This window comes from Periplaneta americana, chromosome 11 (assembly GCF_040183065.1).
Source record: "Periplaneta americana isolate PAMFEO1 chromosome 11, P.americana_PAMFEO1_priV1, whole genome shotgun sequence".
NCBI lineage: Eukaryota > Metazoa > Arthropoda > Insecta > Blattodea > Blattidae > Periplaneta > Periplaneta americana.
This window is the reverse complement of record NC_091127.1, coordinates 270,306-286,515: the sequence shown is the minus strand read 5'-3', so window position 1 is coordinate 286,515 and position 16,210 is coordinate 270,306.

Here is a 16,210-nt window from a genome sequence, read left to right as displayed (position 1 = left end):
AACTGGAAGTAATATTGTGAGTCAAAATTTGAAATTAGTTGCAGGGTTGGAAAAACAAACTGTTTACTAAGAAGAGCTATATGCTATTAGAAAGACAATATTGAGTACCAGTAGAGGAATACGTACAGCTCTCATTCCCCTTATATTGCAGGTATATTTTGCACTCCCATTGCCGCAAGTAAGCTGTTATTGTCTTGTTCTCAGGGAAGTAAAGGAATTTTACCTTGATACTGTTGGTTGCTATTAACGACAGGATGCAAGTTACATTATTTGCTTCCCTAGGAAAGTAAGTGAAAATATGTTTCATCCATAGCAACAAACAAAAGAACACTAAAAGACCTCAACGACCCTCCCAACAGTTGTGATATTAAATCACACAAAAAGAAGAAATATATTTTAATTACGTACAATGTGGGAGTGGAAAAAAACATATGCGATTCCTAAGTTAAGTAGAATTTGATCCCCTCCGACTACTTCTTTGCCATCGTACTTACCTCTCTTAATACATAAATAACTATTGAAATGAAACCCTTATGAACTTCCTTATAGAAGCACTGGAAATACTTAAAGTATTAAAAGTATTACTGTTATCACTTTACGTATTTAAAGTGTGTCTTCAGGGGATCCCATCCTTCTAGACAAGGCAGTCAGCAAACAGACTCGAATATCGGTTTCATTGTTCCTGCTGCAGTTTTCAATTACATTGTGTATTTTTTGTAAGTAAAATCCATGCCACGAGATTCAGAAGAGACAGTTGGTGGTTCAACCAGAATTGGATCAGCAGACATCTGTGCTCTGACAAATATTCATCTGTGCAGTGATGCGTAGTGGCACATATTGCAGAGAGCAAAACCATCGGACATGTCAACACGCTGCAGAATGTTGCGATGAAAGTACTAGCACACATCCAATAACGACGTAATCATGCGGAAAAATGTCACTGCTTGCTTTCTTTTCGGACGGGTAAAAGGAATGCTTGATTGTCCTGCCATCTGTTTATAGTGAAAATACCGCCTCTCCTACACGGTATGGCATCATTAAAACATATTTCCAAGAATGTACTACCTTATAATTCTTATAAAATATTGACTCATACATAATCTAAATTGCAGTAGTTTTTGTAACTGCAAATTCAACGATTCTATTTCCAGGACGAAAGAAAATATTTATGTTACTTTTGTGGGAGCTTGACCCTTGCACCATGTTGAGCGCAAGACCAGGGAGTTCCGCCGCTTGTCAATGTATGGTCGTTCGTAATAAATTTATAAGGGACAAAATTACTCGCTGAATAATTGAATCTATTGATTTCTAAAACCACGGGAAATTTGAGTGTGTGTATCTCAAAGCTCAAAAAGACAAGAAATATCAAGACAATATTTAAAAAGCTAAGAAATACCTAGACCTCTTATAAGGAGACAAAAGTACTAAAAAGACAAGAAATAACAGAACCACATATAAAAAGATCCGGCGTCGTGGTCTAAGGCATCCTGCCTAGGACTCGCGTTACGGAATGCGCGCTGGTTCGAGTCCTCATGGAGGAAGAAATTTTCTCATGAAATTTCGGCCAGTGTATGGGACCGGTGCCCACCCAGCATCATAATGCACTTGGGGAGCTACGATAGGTAGCGAAATCCGGCTACGAAAACCAGCTATAACGGCTGGGAAGATCATCGTGCTAACCACACGATACCTCCATTCTGGTTAGATGACCGTTCACCTCCGCTTCAGCATGTGGACGTGAGGTAAGCATACCGGGTGGTCGGTCATGGTCCTTCATGGGTTGTCGTGCCTAGGATTATTATTATTATTATTATTATTATTATTATTATTACAAATAAAAAAGACAAGAAATATCAAGACCATTTATAAAAAAGACTAGGAATACAAAGACCACTTATAAATAGGCAAAATATAGCAAGACCATTTATCAATCAATCTTCTTAATGTATCCAGCTGTTTGCTGACAACATAAAGTCCACTATAGTTCACTGTAAGACCATTTATGAAAGGCAAGAAATAGCAAGACTACATATAAAAAGACAAGAAATAACAAGATCATTATTATAAATATACAAGATATACCAAGACCATATACAAAAAGAGAATAAAATACCAAGACCATTATTATAAAGAGACAAGAAATAATAAGACTAACTATAAAAAGACAAGGTTGATGGCATTTAAGTGTGCTCATTGTCAGTAGATTTACTGGCATGTAAAATAACTTCTGGGGGACAAAATTTCGGCACACTGGCGACGCTGATATAACCTCGGCAGTTGCGAGCGTCGTTAAATAAAACAATTTGTATTTTTTTGTCAATTATTACAAAAATACAAGAAAAACTAAGACCACTTAGTACAAAAAGAGAAGAAATACCAAGACCAGTTATAATAAGAGAAGAAATACCAAGATCATTTAGTACAAAAGAACAAGAAATGGCAAGACCATATATCATAAGACAAGAAATACTAAAGCCACTTAATAAAAAAGACAAGAACTACCAAGACCATTAAAAAAAGTAATGTCAGGACTGAGAAAAGCAATTAACTTTCTGTGTTGTGTAATGTCAATTGTATTTTTCATCTTTAATTGTATTAAAATTCTGCTTTAATACGCCGGCATAATTGCACACACAAACTAGTCACATGACGTCATACTTACTATCACGATGGCCACGCCCGGTCTCAAGTTCATTGCCTCGAGCTCTAACTATGAATGCAGAGACCAGGGTGGCTTACAGTACATCTCTACTAAGGGCACAGCGGTATGTACTCCCTTTATACTTACGCACTACATTGCACGTGTGACGGACTGAACTGGCCAGCACAGCACCGACCTCAACCCAATTGAGCATGTATGGGCGGGCCGGCGTTTTCACTACCGCAGCCAAGAGAAGACATCCAAGAGTTCATAAGGGGAATGCCCAGGAGACTCATAGCAGCATGAGTGCTGCAGGTGGTAATGATATGCTGTCATTGACCATAAAATGAACAATTTTGAAGAGTTGAATGTATTATTTTAATAATGTATGACCAATAAATCCTCCATTTTCATTTGTACCATAATAGAATTATGGTAACATTAAATTTATTTGAACATTCTCAAACCTCAAAATAAGTGTGGAAATGATTCTGTGATGATGCAGTAGAAGGAAATTTATTTTTTTTTCGAAATTTATATGGAATTTCTGTAGGAAAGACTAGGTGCCATGGTTTATACATTTAAGAAGTGAAATATCGAAATATCGCACAAAGGAAACTTTAATAAATTTATTAATAAAAATTATATTCCGACATTGGGAAGTATTAGATTTAGATTGCCACTTTAAAGCGTAACAGTCATTTTCATTTCACTCTGAAATTTGCGTTTTTTGAGAGAAATGATGCTTTGTAATTGTCACATATGTTTATTCATAATAAGGAGGAATAACGAAGTTCTTGTCGCTTTTTGTTTCTTACCGATAACGTGAAGTTGAGAGTAGGTATAGTGGCAATTGCTTGGAGTTTGTTTCACTTTCATTGATTTGTTGTGTTCCATTGGTCCGAACTATAGTTGTATAATATTAATTGTTGCAAATTTGTTTTACTTTTAGCTATAAGAAGAACAGTTGCTTGTCTAATATTCATTGTTATCAATTTGTTTTGATTTTATAAATAAGGACTGTTGCGTGCGTACTACTCAATGTTGCGAATTTGTTTTACTTTTATCTATAAGTTGCAAAATTATATTACCGGTATTTTAATCAATATTGAAGGAGTTACACGAATATAATTTTCATTCAGTTTTGAAGTTTCACTGAAGGCAGTGATGGCTGGACGTCAGGACTGTGAAAGTGTTAAAAGGAGAAAATAAGATCGAAAAACTCGAGAACAACCGATTTTGTAAGTATTTACTATATGGACGAGCAGAATTAGAAGGAAGTATTGAGAGATTGGTACAAAAGACAGACCTTGAAACTGGTTGCTATGGTGACCTTTGATACAATACGGATGATTTGTAACTAACTTCGCTAACGGAGTTTTTCCAATGACCAATAAACAAAAAGAAAGAGTGAAATACTTTTAACTTCCGTATTACGTGTTTGAAGCGATGGCAGTAATTCCTTTCTACGTGCTGCAGCTACTGGAAATCTGATGGTCCGTGTCCTGTACAGAACTGAAACCGCGATATAGCCTCTTTTTATACCTTGCGGTTGATTCCAAGTCCGCAAGTACGATTTTTTACAATCTTCTCTTGCTCTCCTTCACAAGAACGCAGAAAGAAGGATGAGGAAGAGATCAAGCCCGTCCATCATGAGGCTGTTCTGTTCCGTTTGGTGCCGTAAAGAAGGATATCGCTCCTTTTCAATCAGTGCGAAACTCAAGGATTATCGTTCAGTGGGTCAATAAAAGTTATTCCAACGTGAAAGAGCTTGCATTGATAAACATGATTGTTTAACGATTGTACACCACACGGCAGGGCAACCTCGACAACTGCCATGAGTTGAGACGATATTTCCATAATATCGAAAGTATAGTATCGATACTTAAAGTGTCAATTGGTATCGCTAATAGTTGTTTATGACAATAGTTCGTAAAGGTTTTCTTTTTGCCTCGTTTCACAAACACACAAGGGCCAAAAAGGTAATTTTACGAATATGATCAAACAATGTTTTTTCTACGATAGCACAAATTTACATTAAACAAATATTTCTACTCTGTATATATAATGATCCCTGGCTTTGCATGACATTTTAATATCTTGTGTCATTCATCCAATGTTGGATATTTTTGCATTTTTATACTTTATAGGAAAGCTGGATTAAAAAATATTTCGAAATGTTTTATGAAACTCGTTGCATTTACTGTTCATTTCACTTTGATTATATACTGATTCACTTGTTTCATTTTTAAGATTTGTTTCAAATTATTTAATGATTCCCTGTTTATAGTTCTGAATCTCGCTTTAGTTGGTTTTTTTGATGATGTGTTAATAGGCCTATTTATATTTAGGAGTTGAGCATCATGATCCGAAAGACCATTGATTGTTGAGGTTGTTTGAAATGTAAATCACCAAATGTTATTGGGTTGAAATTACATAATAAATTGCCTGAAGATATTAAGAATGTAAGTAAGGTTTCTCATTTTAAAATTAAACTAAAAAAATATATTTTTACGATGTACCGAAGTACATATTATATTTCCGTGCAGATATTCTGCGTCATCATATGATGAAAGATGACTGGAATGGAGAAAAAATTCTCTCCTGCATCGAGATTTGAACCCGGGTTTTCAGCTCTACGTCCTGACGCTCTATCCACTAAGAGCTGGAAACCCGGGTTCAAATCCCGGTGTCGGAGAGAATTTTTCTCCGTTCCATTCATCTTTCATCATAAACTAAAAACGTTTTTAACTGAAAAAAGTTTCTATTATGTTGATTAATATTTCAACGAAATTAATAACTACTGGCTTTTCCTATGCAACATATTTTGTCAATTGGAATAATAAAAAGTAAGTAAATAAGATATAGGTACCTGTTCTTTTCTTTCCGATAAGTATGTTCTCTATTGCAGTAGCGGAATCCTCTTGTATTCTGGTCGGAAAATTTATTGTGTAAATCAAATTGAAAGATACTAGCAATGATTTAATTGATCTTTCCTAGTACTTTCTGTTAGATAATCGACATTGATGTCTCCGCAATTAATGTATTCACGTTTCACTTTTCGTAAGTATTCCAGTGTCTTTTCCAATAAATGAATACAATTTTCTTAGTCTCCAGATTCGCTCTATATAGACATATTACAATGAAATTATATGTATCAGTTTCTAATTAAACAGCACAAATTTCCAAATCCCTCTTTTTGCAAAAATGTAAAAGATCAATATTTTTAAAATTAAGATTAGATCTGAGAAATACACTCATGCCTCCATCCTCAAGAGCTTGTCTGCAGTAACTAGCACCTAGTTTATATCCTTCCAGTCAGAGAGATAATATTTCCTGTTGTTTCATATAGTGTTCGATAAAACGTAGCACATTCGGATTTAAATGTTCAGAATCTAAGGAGTTCATCAGTCTTATTTCTTAGACTTCTTATATTGTGATGAAATACACTGAATGTTGTTTGCGTTACGACTGAATACTGTTCGTATGACGAGAAATGTTTATTTTAGAGATTAAACTTGATTCATAAACACTAAGACACGATCAGAGTGCAAGATTAGTCGCATAACACTGGAGTGCAAGCGTTCTGTATGTAAAACTCACCAACAGTTAATTAATTTAATATTAATCAATCTTCCTCAGCTTGGTGAGGTTTCCAAAGACAAAGAATGTCAAATAGTAAGATTTCAGGTGTGACATTTAAGTATCTCACAAGAAAGTAGTGTAAATGTGCAATTTACAGAAGATTAAATGACTTACAATTTAAGAACTTGCAGTAAAGTAAAAAGATAAAGATGAAAATAAAAATGACATGAAAAAATTCAATTGTAGTTTGAATTGAAGTACAAGTGTCGCCCCGAAAACCGTAGAGAATCCTTCAAAGCCGGCAACACGCGGCAAACCGTCTCACGCACGCTCGGCAGTCCAGTTCAGTTCAGTCTCTCTGGTTGTGTTGACGTCAGATTCCTTGTTATTCCTCTGATTGTGTTAGCGATGTGTTTAGATTTAGATTTAGGAGGGCCTCTTGCTGCTGTTGCTAACATAGGCATTGTGTTGCAAACAGTCTTTTTACTTTCCGCAATCACTCTTTTCCAGATAAATCTCTATCATGAAAATCTTTTGCTCTAATGTGAACTTCTGTGATGTCAGGTAAGCAAGCTAATCTAAACACTTCACTAACACAATCAGAAGAACAACACGCAATCTAACGTCAACATAATCACTCCTACAGAGAAATTGAACTGCCGAGAGTGCGGGAAACGATTTTCCGCGTGTTGCATGCCTTTGTGTCGGTCGCGCGCCGCCCGGTCGACTTACACTATGTAACACCCTATATAAAAAAATAATGCAAGTTTTTCGGCAGGAAGAAAAAATGAAGGCGTAAATATAATGATAATAAAGTAAAAAATATAGAGATATGTTGTGCATCCTGGAAAAAATGGAACTAAAAGAGATGACAAAGAAACGTTACTGTGCAGACATGAACAACAACAAAAACAAAAAGATCTAAATGCTACATCAAAGGCGAACAAAATTTATACTCAACGAGCAACAAATCAATTGAGATCAATTTTCAAGCATCTCATAACGCTGTTGGTTATTGTATTTGGTCTCTGAAGTACAAATCTACTAAGAATCATTATTTTGGTAATGTAAAAGTAAAATGTGGGTCAAAGCCCAGATGAATATTCTGAAAATGTGCGAAAAATAGTCTGAGAAACTTGGACAGGTTTAGAATGACATCTGTGTCAATTAGTTAACCGGCACGTAGCGTTTCCTGCTACATGCGATTTCAATTATCCGTTACTCCCAGTACAGCGACTTCCTGCGTGGGCAGGACTCGACAATGAGCGTACACAAATATTACAGCAGATCCACTCGATGTGCTCTGCTTCCGTCAACAGCAGTTTATGAGTGTCGTTTTTCGATTAAAGAAATTAAGAAATAACAAGAGGATGATACAGAGATGACAGGTTGATGGACTCTCACCACCCGCTCTACCAACACAATCTTATGGCACACACTAGGTCTCCCATACTAAAAATATGGTATAATGATTTTAAGAAAAGGGGTGAGGCAAGGAGTTCATACTTTCATGATTATAAAATTTTATAAGTTCAGAATTTTGTAAAAAATCAGATCAGCTTGTCTAACTTATTGAATTCCAAACATGACGCATAACTAAAACATATCGCCATCCCGCAAGGAAAGCGATTCAACTAGAAAATGTAAATTTTCAGAGGAAACGATTAAAAAAATAATAATGTTCAGAAATTTGTAAAAAATCAGATCAAATTGTCTAATTTATTGAATTTCAAACATGACGCATAACTAAAACATATCGCCATCCCGCAAGGAAAGTCATTCAACTAGAAAATGTAAATTTTCAGAGGAAACGATTAAAAAAATAATAATGTTCAGAAATTTGTAAAAAATCAGATCAAATTGTCTAATTTATTGAATTTCAAACATGACGCATAACTAAAACATATCGCCATCCCGCAAGGAAAGTCATTCAACTAGAAAATGTAAATTTTCAGAGGAAACGATTAAAAAAAATCATGTTCGGAAATTTGTACTCAGCAAAATTATGAATTCGGATATCTATTTTCATCTCGTGATAAAAAAAAGTGTTTTATGTACTGTATGTTGTAAAGAAGCCATAGTTTTACACATAACTCGAATATTATACCCCCAAAGAGCATAATTTTCATCCCTTAGTTTGACTTGTGGTACATTTATTGTAAAACAGATCATATGTACTTTTAGAAGTTAAGTTATTATTATAAAAAGTAATCGTTACCGGTACAATAAAAAAAAATAAATAAATAACTTCAAATGCTTAGAGAATCACTTGGTACACAAAGTTACAGATCATTAATCTATTAAAAAAAAAGGATATACATATTTGCAACACAATTCTTAATTAGTAGCAGTAAACCGGCTTTTTGTTTATTCTTAGCAGCTTTCAAAACAATATTGCCAAACATTTTCCTTGACTTACTCCTCCTAGTGTTCAAAACATGTACACTTGGTCCAAATGAAAGTGGTCGGTCTCTTGAGCAGCGAACATTTTCCAAGTCCTTCGGGTGAGCGCGCAGTTCACTACGTAAATCTCCGTGCGCCGCTTTAGTTAACTGCATGATGCAAGGCGCTGATCTGGGCTACCTGCACAGCATGCTTCGAATCTCCGTGGAGAATTTTTTGTTTTGTCCTTTTTTTGTTTTTTACAACTCCTTTTAATGTAATATAATCAAATAATTTTGCTTATGTTAATACATATTACAGATAATTACAAAATTGGTGAAAATTTGTGGTTATAATTCCAGGAAATCGGAATATATTTTGTCATCAGAATTATGATCTTTCTTCTTGTTTACAATTACTACGTTTAGGCCCTGATTATCACGGACTTAGATTAGTATAGTAATCATATTCCCTGAGCACAACTTGCAAATTAATTATTTCCAATTATTTAACCGTCAACATATCCACTGAATGTTACTGAGGCAATAGAGTGCAACGCAGCAGGGATTAATAAAATAATTAACACAGCATTTTAATATGAAAGCCCCTAATTGTCGTCTTTAGTGTTACTTCCATCTAGCGTCAAATGTTTCTATTAACACGAAAAAAATAATAAAGCGAAAAGTATTCTAAGGGAAAAAAATGACGAAAACAGGTATATTTTCATTTATGCATTTCAAAGGAGGCAAAAAAATTTAATAACTCCACAAATATTTGAACTTGCAAACTCACGAACTCTTATCTAACGCTCTAAAAGCTGAAAACTCTTGTGTAAGACGTTTTTTGTATTCAAAGACAAAACAAAAGACAGATCGGAACCAGAACGAATAAATCATTATTCTATAATAAATGATATTGTTTTAATCAGACGAGTGGTTAGTGATCCAGATCTAGTAAATAATTATAGTACTGAACTCAAATCTAACGATTTTAAAATATTTTTTATGAATGTCCAATGTTTACGTAATAAGATGGAGATCTTGAATGCTTATTTATATCTCTTAAATTTTAGTATAATTTGTCTTTGTGAACACTGGCTGCTTCAGGATGAAATTGAGTTTACTGTTTTAGAGGTCTTCACAGTTGCAACTCATTCTCAAGAACTAAATTAAAAAATGGAGGCACTATTATATATATCAAAAATGAATTATCATACAAAGCTATTAGTTTATCTGATTATTGTGAAGCCTCTGGTGTTTATATTGAACGTATCGAATTAATAATTATCAGTATCTATAGATCACCCAGTGGATCACTTGATATATTTTATGAGAAGTTAGACAATCTTTTAAATTATTTAATTAAGTTTAACTGCAAGTTTTTAATTTTCAGTAATTTTAATATAAATTTTATGAATAATTCAAATGAAAGTAAATGCCTATGTAACTTATTTAGAATGTATGGTGGTTATAGAACTATTTTTGAACCAACCAGAGATGAGTCACGTTCAGATAATATGTTTACTAGTCTACAGCCGCTTTTGTATAACGTCAAGGTCGCCGATCCTGGATTCTCCGATCACAAAGCAATAACTGTTCGCGAAGTTATTGATTACAATGGGAATTTAAACTCGGACCAGAATACAACTGTAACTGTTAGGAAAATCACTAATGTTAATCTGTATTCTTTTTAAATGAATTATCCATTACCAATTGGTATAATATTATCGATAATCATACTCAACCACAAGATAACTTGTTTGACATATTTTCTGCGGAGTTTATAGAACTTTTTAATACGGATAGATATTACATTAATTACTTTTTATTTTATAACTACCGACATATTTTTTATTCTTATGTTCAACGTTGTTCATGTTTGTGTCAAGTACAACATGAATGTATGTTAACAAAACTGTCTTGTAAATCATCTGCGATCCCCACTTTGGGAACCAATGAATTAAATTGAGGGATAGACTACCATTTAATTTTAGTTTTCTTTATTAACGTGGAAATTTTAAAGGCCCATTCACAATGAAAATTAAACATAACCGTAACATAAACACAGAAGTTTGCGCCCAGGCTACCAAATGGGATCATTCACAATGATTCACATAAGCATTGACATAAACATTACCGTAAGACGCTAACATGAAAGTTTGCAAACTCCAAACTTTCATGCTTACGCTTACGTGATTTGCAAACAGAACACAATCGTGGAGCGCTGAAGTATACGACAGGATATGAGGAAATGGAGCCGTTGTTATGTTTCCATGGTTACCAAGTTTGTGTGCTGTTATGTTTATGTTCCCATCTTGAATGGTCTTGATTTTACCGTAACGTTTACATTCTTAAGTTAACGCTTACGTTATGTTTAATTTTCATTGTGATGAGCCTTAAGTGCGCACCTATTCGGCAAAAAATGTCCGTTGCCATTCCTGTAACGCGCCTCTTGCTCCTTAGCGGAAGCACGCCGATACAACCCGCAACACATCATTGCTGCTTAGCGGAAGCGATCCACAACGTATCAACATTACAAAAATAAATAAGTTTGAATATTACCACCTATAAGCATTACAGTCAGGATATTACTACAGCCACGTTCATGCAGTTGCAATGCCCGCCTTCCCTTTTAATTCAATGATTGCTGTACTCTTCTAAAATACCTAATATAATTATGTGACATAAAGTTTATATAATTCAATTTTAGGTATGTATGCCTAATTTTAGCTGTTTATGTTTTAATTCTAACACTGCTGTACCATAACGTACCTTTAATGAAATAAAATTTGCATAAGACAATTATATTTAGGTAGGCCTACATAAGCCCGACATCGGTCCCTATCCTGAGCAAGATTAATCCAGTCTCTACCACCATACCCCACCTCCCTCAAATCCATTATATTATCCTCCCATCTACATCTCGGCCTCCCCAAAGGTCTTTTTCCTCCGGCCTCTCAACTAACACTTTACTGTATATGCATTTCTGGATTCGCCCATACATGCTACATGCCCTATCCATCTCAAACGTCTGAATTTAATGTTCCTAATTATGTCAGGTGAAGAATACAATGCGTACAGTTGTGCGTTGTGTAACTTTCTCCATTCTCCTGTAACTTCATTCCTCTTAGTCCCAAATATTTTCGTAAGAACTTTATTCTCAAACACCCTTAATCTCTGTTTATCTCTGTAAGTGAAAATAAATGATGATTTTCGGAATTAATTTATCGCAATGCCAAACATATTTGATTTACGGACAAAGATATATGTTGCACGCAAGTTGCTGTCTTTGAACTATCCGAAATCCATTCGGTGATATTCATAACACTTGCTAATTTAGAGTTATCCTTCGCATTGGAGTCATATGTTTTGACCCCAGAACTATTATCGATGTGCACACTTCAACACGGTTAAATGACCTTAACAAAGACTTGCTATGAATTATTCGGGACACGTGATTTTCCTAATCCGTCAAATGCAGAATAAGACGAAAACATTATGAAGAGGATTATTCTTATTTATTACTTTAAAGTATCGAGGACGAAAAAAGTGTAGATGTGTATTACAACATGGACTCTGTGTTACCTTGGCACGTTCATTCTGACGGCCTCTTTTATTAAGAAGCAGATCGGCACTTCCATCGCCTGCACAACAGAGCGGCTGGATCGCGATGCACCAGGATGCGATAATAACTCGAACAGACATGATTGGACGCATCCACACGTTCTTCTTCATAAGATAATTTCAGATATTTGCGTATAAATAAGAGAACATGAAACGAAGCTACAAATTATGTATTAATATCGTACATGTGCTTGTCGTTCACTTCCAACCGTTGGAAGCTAGCTTCTCAGTAGGCTACGCCGCTTCTTGTTGACTCGTGGCCGTTATTTCCTCGCCAAGTAGCTGCTTAGCATTCTGTTCGTTGAGCTGCTGATTCAAGAATCTCCACAATGAATTTCATCAGACACGGCCTTAGCTCTCTCAATATGTTGACGCATTTTCACATCTAGTGACAGCTCGTTCGGATTAAGGCTGGTTCACAATAAACCGGGAACGAGGACCAGAATGAAAACGAGAAGCAGAGGACGTGAAAATGAAAATTTTTGATTCACAATAAACCGAGAACGTAGACGACTATGCATATCGATATGTATGTCAATAACGATAATGTAAAGTCGATATTACGCATTTTGAAGTTATTTGTGTATAATTGACCAATAGCGTTCTCTCATGAGTACAAGGCAGCCAACATAAACACAGGTTAATCAACTTCAAAATTTCAACGGTAATATAAATATGCCCATCAAAGAGTTTGTAACATACAGAGTGTTTCAAAAATACGGGGCATAATTTCAGGTATGTATTTCCCACATGTAGACAATCAAAATAGTTCATTACAACATGTGTCCGGAAATGCTTTATTTCCGAGTTATGGCCTTCACAACATTGAAATTCACCGGAACGTTTTTCTTTCCGCAGGTCGTTGCCGTCAAAGGAGACATTAAGAGGGCACTCTGACAGTTCATTCCGAGGCGAAGGTTACATTCAGTGTTGTGTAGGCGTTAGACTGTGCGACATGTATTCAAATCAAGAGCTGGCAGAGATACACTTCATGTACGGTAAGGCGGACGGCAATGCTGCGCTGGCTCGTCGTTTGTACCAGGAGAGGTACCCACAGCTACCAGATCGGAAGACATTTGTACGTCTCCATTACCGTCTGTGCGAGTATGGAAAATTTAACTCTCCTGGTTTGGGAAGGGAACGACCAAGATCTACAACTTCAGAAGTACAGGAGGAGATTCTGGAGGCTGTGAACATGACTCCTTCTATCAGCACACGAAGGGTAGCGTTGCAAGTCAATGTTCCTCATAAGACTGTCTGGAGACTGTTGAAAGAGTATCAATTGTATCCTTATCATTTGCAACGTGTACAGGCCCTGTCACCAGCAGATTACCCTGCACGAGTTAGGTTCTGTCAGTGGTTCTTGCAGCAGTGTGGTGTAAATCCGAACTTCCCTGCCTTAGTATTATTTACAGATGAAGCACAGTTCACACGAGATGGCATAACAAATTTCCACAATCAGCATGTATGGGCGTATGAAAACCCACGTGCAACTGTTCCATCTCATCACCAGGTGCGGTTCTTCCTCAACATGTGGGCCGGTATCATTGGTGATCGATTAGTTGGACCCCATGTACTTGTAAACAGACTTACGGGGCAGGCGTACACAAACTTCCTGGAAAACACCATACCTCATGTTTTAGAAGACAGTCGTCAACACATTCACTTCTTGCATGATGGCGCTCCTGCACACTTCAGTCGTACGGCTCGCTGGTACTTGGATCGAAGGTTTCCTGATCGATGGATAGGTAGAGGTGGCCCAATTGCTTGGCCTCCACGCTCACCTGATCTGAACCCTCTCGATTTCTACTTGTGGGGCCATTTAAAATCATTGGTTTATTCGTCTCCGGTGCCTGATTTGGAATCCCTTCGGAATCGAATTGTGGCATGTTCTGAGGACATACGCAATACTCCTGGAGTTTGGGATCGTGTTCGCAGGTCAATGAGACATCGATGTGAGGTCTGTATTCAAGCAGGAAGTGGACATTTTGAACATCTTCTGTAATGACAACGACCTGCGGAAAGAAAAAACGTTCCGGTGAATTTCAATGTTGTGAAGACCATAACTCGGAAATGAAGCATTTCCGGACACATGTTGTAATGAACTATTTTGATTGTCTACATGTGGGAAATACATACCTGAAATTATGCCCCGTATTTTTTAAACACCCTGTATAAGTATTACAAACTCTTTGATGCCCATGCATCTTTATTAACACAACCTATTTTAAGTCTACCATAACGTAAAGTAATTAGAGAAGAAACATTTGTAATAGAACAAAAATTAACACAACAGTAGTTATTGAATTGAAACGTGAATATGTAGTGTGTAATACAACCAATACAGTAATAAAATATGATTCGCTTCCTTCATTTTCTCATGTTTATACGAGGCGCGCCGCTTATCGTAAACGTGAGGATTTTCCTCAACACTCAATATTAGAATCTCATCAAATAAAACTTGCTCCATGATGCACAGCACAGAACAAAATAATGCATAGGTTATGTCACGGTCTTCTTGCTACAAAATATACGACGACAAAATAGCTTTTAGATGGCAATAGAATGAACCTAGTGGGCGGTGATCGGAAACGTGAACGCCGAAGTTGAAACTTGGCAACTCTCCGTTCCCGATCCTGGGCTCCGGCAAGCTTTTCGTTAATTGTGACTGCTCACATTTAAATGTATACATTTTAACAATTTTACTGTTTTCGTTCCGATTCTCGTTTCCGGTTTATTGTGAATCAGCCTTTATTCGTAAAAAAATTTGACTCTCGGAGAGAAAGAGAGAGACTAGTCAATATGTCTGCAAGTTCTCTTTTAACCTTCTCACTCACTCTAGTTTCTTAGGCAGTAAGATGCGATACTTACAAGACCATCTGAATGTTACCTAAAATACTATGAACTATTTCTGCTAGACAATTTTCCAGAATAATTGCACTTTAAAGGAGGCATGACGCATGGAAATTAAATTCCATGTTCACTACGAACACTACTGAATATAACACTAACTTTAAGTGATCGTGCTTCATTTAATTTAGGATGTTCCTTGTTAATATTATTATACTATTACAATTTATTATTATTTTAGTATTTATTATTAGTATTATTATTAATTTATTAATAATTCTATTTCTTATTAATTGTGTTTATCATTAATTGTCATTATTGAGTATAATTAGTTACCACTGCCACCGGGTATTTACCCATTTGCAGTGTCAACAAATACACAGTACATTATTTGGGAAGACTCGTGTTCTATCTGCGAGGAAATGAAGAAAGCAATGAATAGCGACAGAAATGCTCTTGAAGAGAGCCGAAGCTCCACAAATTAAAAAAAAAATTAACACATTACGAAGTTCAGCGTCACTGTGAAGAAAAAAAACGCTACGGCAAATAATGGCGTACAGACCGTAAGTTTCGACTTTCAGAAAAAATATCTCTTACCTCCATTTGCCTGTCAATGACATCTACGACATGAGACAAGACAACTCTGAGAGCCTAACTTCGCAAACGACAAAGACGCATATGACCAGAATTTAAAGAGAAAAAAAAGGCTTCAGTGAGATGCTATCATATGCGCCGACGTCTTTGAAACATGGGGAGGAGCAGGACAGGACTCTCCACAACATTCCGAGAAAGCTTTAATAATTCTGTTTCTAAAAAAATAATCCCTTAGAAAAAGCATCGTCTGGACAAAAGGCAAGCTTAAATAACACGCAATTACGCAAAAATTCATCGCCAGCCACAAGGCAGGCCTCTTCCATTCAACAAAAAACTTCTTACTTTTGGAAGTTAATATCTCGAACTCAAGTTATAAGATACGAAAGACTTCAATATAAAAAAATTGCTAACGTCATAACACAATTAGTAATTTCAGGTTTTTATCCAAGCAAATAAGTCACGCTGTAGGAAATGCACAGATGGGAAACAAGAGACAAACGGCCAGTGCCCCATTACGGAAGCTGTGTTCTGTCTC